Raw genomic sequence first — 5,000 nt, forward strand, 5'->3', positions numbered from 1 at the left:
TTTCCTCCATTTCCTTTATATTTTCCTCCTCTTTCCTCTTTCTTCCTTCTCCTCCTCTTCCTCCTGATCCTCTTAATTTCCATCCATCTCTTCCTCTCCCTGCCTCTTCTTTCTATTTTCCCTCTCTTTCGTCTTTTTTTCCCTCTCCTCCCTTTCCTCTTCCATCTATCTCTCCTCCTCTTTCTCTTCTTCTCCCTGTCCCTCCTTTGTGTGATCTTTTCCCTGTCTTTCCTCTTCCTCTCCCTCCCTCTCTTATTTCCTCTTCCATTTCTCCTACTCTTCCTCCTCTTCCTCATCCTCTCCATCCTTCTCCTCCTCTTCCTCTCCCTCCCTATGACCTCCCCTCTCTTTTTCCTCTCCTTTTCCCCTCTCTTCCTCTTAAAAACTGCCATCTCCTCCGTGAGCACTGGCCCTCTTGAATACGAAAGGCTGCTGGGAAGTAAACACAGTATCAGGGAGTGAAATGGAGATTTAAGGGAGTGTAAGGGGATATCAGGGAGTATAAGGCAAGTAGTATAAGGCAAGGATAAGGGCGTGCAAGCAAGTGAAAGATAGTATTGAAGGTTTATAAGGAGGCATTAACACGCTACAGGGAAAAAACGAGACACTATAGGGAAATATAAGGAAAGTTTAAGGAAAAATTGACGATATATGGCAGTTCAAGAAAAGTATAAGATAATTTAAGATAGTTTAGAGAAAATATAATTGCATGTATGGGTGGATAAGCAAAGCAAATTATAAGGGGCAGCAGTTTCAGGGCTCAGGGAACAGGTATCCAGTCAACACAGGTATTAGGTGATTAGTAAAGGTAGGAGAGATTAAGTATTACGGAAAAAATAGCATCATTGACCCCACAGCCAATCCTTTCTCTTTAACCCTTTCTCTTCCCCATCTCCTTTTCATTAGCTGTCTTCACCCTTTAAGTAAAAAAAAAAAAGGGTTACCATATCAGGGAGAATGTAAGGGTGAGTAAAAGGAAGGGTGATATTTGTTACTTACCCATAATCCTCCTCTTCTTTCTCTCTGTCTTCTTTTTCGTTCTCTTCCTCTTCTCTTCCTTCTCTCCCTTCTCTTCTTTCTATTCTTCCTCCTCTTCCTTATCTTCTTCCTCTTCTTTTTTTATTCTTTCTCTCTTCTCCCTTCTTCTCCTCCTCCGCGTCTTCTTCTTTCTCTTCCTGATCTGTCTTCCTCCTCTTCTTCCTCTTCCTGAAAAAAAAAGAAAAGGGAATTAGGAAGACAACCAAATATGGAAGAAGGAAAAGAGGAAAATCAAAGAGAAAATAGCTCCACTTTCCTCCTCCTCCTCCTCCTCCTCCTCTTATTTCTTCTTCTCTTCCTCTTCCTGTCTTATTTTTCCTATCATCTCTTCCTTCTCTTCCTTTCTTCCACATGATTCTTCTCCTTCCACTTCCTCTATTCCTCCATTTCTTCTTTCTTCCCTTCTTCCATAACCTCTTATCCTTCCTCCATCTTGGTTTCCTCCTCCTCCTCCTCCTCCTCCTCCTCCTCCTCCTCCTCCTCCTCCTCTTCCTTCTCTTATTTTCTTGCATTTTATTTTCAATTTGCATTTTTATTCCCGTTTTCTTTTCAGTTTTCTTTACTGCATGAATTAGCCCCTCTCTCTCTCTCTCTCTCTCTCTCTCTCTCTCTCTCTCTCTCTCTCTCTCTCTCTCTCTCTCTCTCTCTCTCTTTCAGTTAAATTCACTTGACATTATCTCTTCTTTATTCTTTCTTTTCTTCTTCGTCTTCTTCTTCTTCTTTCTCCTCCTCCTCCTCCTCCTCTTCCTCTTCTCTCTTTATTACGGTTCTCTCTATATTCGTGATTCCTCCTCCTCCTCCTCCTTCTCCTCCTCCTCCTCCTCCTCCTCCACTTCTTCCTCCTCTTTTTCTCCTTCTTTCTCAATAATTCTTCACGCCTCTTTTTACCTCCTCCTCCTCCTCCTCCTCCTCCTCCTCCTCCTCCTCCTCCTCCTCCTCCTCCTTCCTTTCTCCAATTTTCTATATCCAAGTTGTTATTCTAGTGATTTAATCTCCTCCTCCTCCTCCTCTTCCTCCTCCTCCTTTTCCTCTCTCCTCTTCACGCCCTTTCTTTCCCTAATTTTCTTTATTCACGCTGTTATTCAAGTCACTCCATCTCCCAGCGTCACTCCTCCTCCTCCTCCTCCTCCTCCTCCTCCTGAAGGGAAAAACAGTCGGAAGGAAAATCATCTGCATAAATTTCCCCTTGGCGAGGTCGGAATGTTGTGTTCTTCAGGCGAGGAGGAGGAGGAGGAGGAGGAGGAGGAGGAGGAGGAGGAGGAGGAGGAGGAGGAGGAGGAGGAGGAGGAGGAGGAGGAGGAGGAGGAGGAAGAGGAGGAGCGAGAGGCAAGCGGAAAGAGGCGGTGACACCACTTCGTTCAACTTGCCTTCCCTCCTCCTCCTCCTCCTCCTCCTCCTCCTCCTCCTCCTCCTCCTCCTCCTCCTCCTCCTCTTTCTCCTTCTGCAGTCATCTCTCCTACATGTTATGGGATGAGGAGGAGGAGGAAAGAGCACTCGAAGGAGGAGGAGGAGGAGGAGGAGGAGGAGGAGGAGGAGGAGGAGGAGGAGGAGGAGGAGGAGGAGGAGGAGGAGGAGAAGGCTACCATCCCCCCTCGCCCCCACACCTCCTCTAACAACCGAATCAGAATATGCCTTCCCCCCCAGCACACGCCCACACCCCCCAACCTCCCCAGCGACTCCCACGCCCCTTCCCACGCCCCTCCCCACGCCCACGGCCCTCCCCATGCCCACGCCCACGGCCACAGTGCCAAAGGGCGTCGTAAGATTGGGGCGTGATTCGAAAAGTTAAGAAAAACACGAAGAAATTGTGGAGGAGGAGGAGGAGGAGGAGGAGGAGGAGGAGGAGGAGGAGGAGGAGGAGGAGGAGGAGGAAAGGGAGCTAAATGGAAGTAAGGGGGTTTGATGGAGGGAGGAAAGAGGAGGGAGAGATGGAAGGGTAAAGGAGGAGGAGGAGGAGGAGGAGGAGGAGGAGGAGGAGGAGGAGGAGGAGGAGGAGGAGGTGTGGATGATGGTGATTATGAGGGTAATAGTTGGCGGATGAGGAGGAGGAGGAGGAGGAGGAGGAGGAGGAGGAGGAGGAGGAGGAGGAGGAGGAGGAGGAGGAATAACTGAGAAAACAGAGAAAGAGAGGAGGATTTGGAAGCAAGAGTGAAGGATTGGAAGAAAAAGAAAAAGAAAAAGAAGAAAAAAAAAGAACGAGAACAAAAAAAAACACAACCACCACTAACAACAACAAACAAACAAACAAACAAACAAACAAACAAAAAAACAAACAAAACAAAATAAACAAAACAAACAAAACAAAAAGAGACGAACGAAAGAACGAACGAACGAAAGAAACGAGAACGAGAACGAGAGAGAGAGAGAGAGAGAGAGAGAGGGGGGGTGGTGTTAGGAGTGCTGACGGAGGAGAAAGAGAAGGACCCAGAGGAGAAGGACCCAGAGGAGAAGGACCCAGAGGAGAGAGACGGAGAGAGAGAGAGAGAGAGTGAGAGTCAGAGGAAGAGGAGGAAGAGGACTGGGTTGGAGGAGGGGCGGGGGGGACGTATGTAAATAGCCGTCGCGGAGAGAGGAGGTCATATCTTTAACACGGCGAAAATTCAATCTGAGTCAAGGAATCAGCATATGAGATCTGAGAATTGGAGAAATGCTCAGGAGATTTTCAAGGTGATAAAACTCAGGCCTCGTATTCTGCCTCCTTGTTCCCTCTCTCTCTCTCTCTCTCTCTCTCTCTCTCTCTCTCTCTCTCTCTCTCTCTCTCTCTCTCTCTCTCTCTCTCTCTCTCTCTCCCTCTTCTACTTGCTATCCTTCCCCTCTCTCTTTCCCTTCTTTCCCTCTCCCTCTCTTTATCTCCCACTAACTCCCCTCTCTCTTTCTCTTCCCCTTACCTTTCTCCCTCTTCTCCTCTCTTTCTTCTCCTCTTCTCCTCTCTTTCTTCTCCTCTTCCCCTTAACTTCCTACCCTTTCCCCTCTTCTTTCCCTATCAACTTCTCACTTGTTCCTCTCTTCCCCTCAACCTCCCCTCTCTTCCCCTCAACCTCCCCTCTCTTCCCCTCAACCTCCCCTCTCTCTTCCCTTCTCTCCTTAATCTCCCCTCTCTTCCACTCTCCTTTCTCTTCTAGCTCCCACATCTTCCCCTCCCCTCCCTCACCCTCCATCTCTTCCCCCTTAAACTCCCAACTCCCACACTCTCTCTCTCTCTTTCTCTCTCCCTCCAATATTTATGAAACTGGAGGAGGAGGAGGAGGAGGAGGAGGAGGAGGAGAAAGGGGGCGGAGATCCCTTGAGCATAGCCAACTCGAGACGCTGTTTTTGGGGGCGAGGGGGTGATGGGGGGCGGTGAGCGAATTCCAGTGAGAGTGAGGGGAGAGGGAGGGGAGTGGGAGAGGGAGAGGGGAGAGTAAGTGATGTGTGTGGAAAGGAACGAAGAAATATCAAATGAAAAATACATCGTTATTTGAATGATCAACTCCAGTGAAATTTTGGGAGGAGGAGGAGGAGGAGGAGGAGGAGGAGGAGGAGGAGGAGGAGGAGCAGGAGGAGGAGGAGGAGGGCGCGGTGTCACAGGAAGGAAAGATACTTGGGGAGGGAAGAGGAAGAGGAGCAGGGAGGCACTTAGAGGAGAGATGGAATGGGAGAGAGAGAGAGAGAGAGAGAGAGAGAGAGAGAGAGAGAGAGAGAGAGAGAGAGAGAGAGAGAGAGAGAGAGAGAGAGAGAGAGAGAGAGAATCGTGATGAAACCAGCTGTTACATCTACCTAAGACAGGAAGGAGAGGAGGAGGAGGAGGAGGAGGAGGAGAAGAGAAAACAAAACAAAACGGAGAAAGGGGGTGGGGGGAGAGAGAGAGAGAGAGAGAGAGAGAGAGAGAGAGAGAGAGAGAGAGAGAGAGAGAGAGAGAGAGAGAGAGAGAGAGAGGAAAAAGGAAGAGAAAAATTAATGTGAAAGAGAAGACAAAGAAGAAA

At 48.5% G+C, this 5,000-nt stretch overlaps 1 protein-coding gene across 3 annotated transcripts in view; it reads right to left on the reverse strand.

Moving 5' to 3' along the window:
• The window catches only part of LOC135092431 (uncharacterized protein F13E9.13, mitochondrial-like), a 176,625-nt gene that overhangs the window by 117,443 nt on the left and 54,182 nt on the right, over window positions 1-5,000 (reverse strand). For all 3 annotated transcript variants that reach the window (XR_010262864.1, XR_010262865.1, XR_010262863.1), the window contains one exon: window positions 1,000-1,206. The gene's annotated coding sequence lies outside the window, so the exon portion shown is untranslated. The remainder of the gene's footprint in view (window positions 1-999; window positions 1,207-5,000) is intronic.

This window comes from Scylla paramamosain, chromosome 40, assembly GCF_035594125.1.
Source record: "Scylla paramamosain isolate STU-SP2022 chromosome 40, ASM3559412v1, whole genome shotgun sequence".
In the NCBI taxonomy this organism is placed as follows: domain Eukaryota; kingdom Metazoa; phylum Arthropoda; class Malacostraca; order Decapoda; family Portunidae; genus Scylla; species Scylla paramamosain.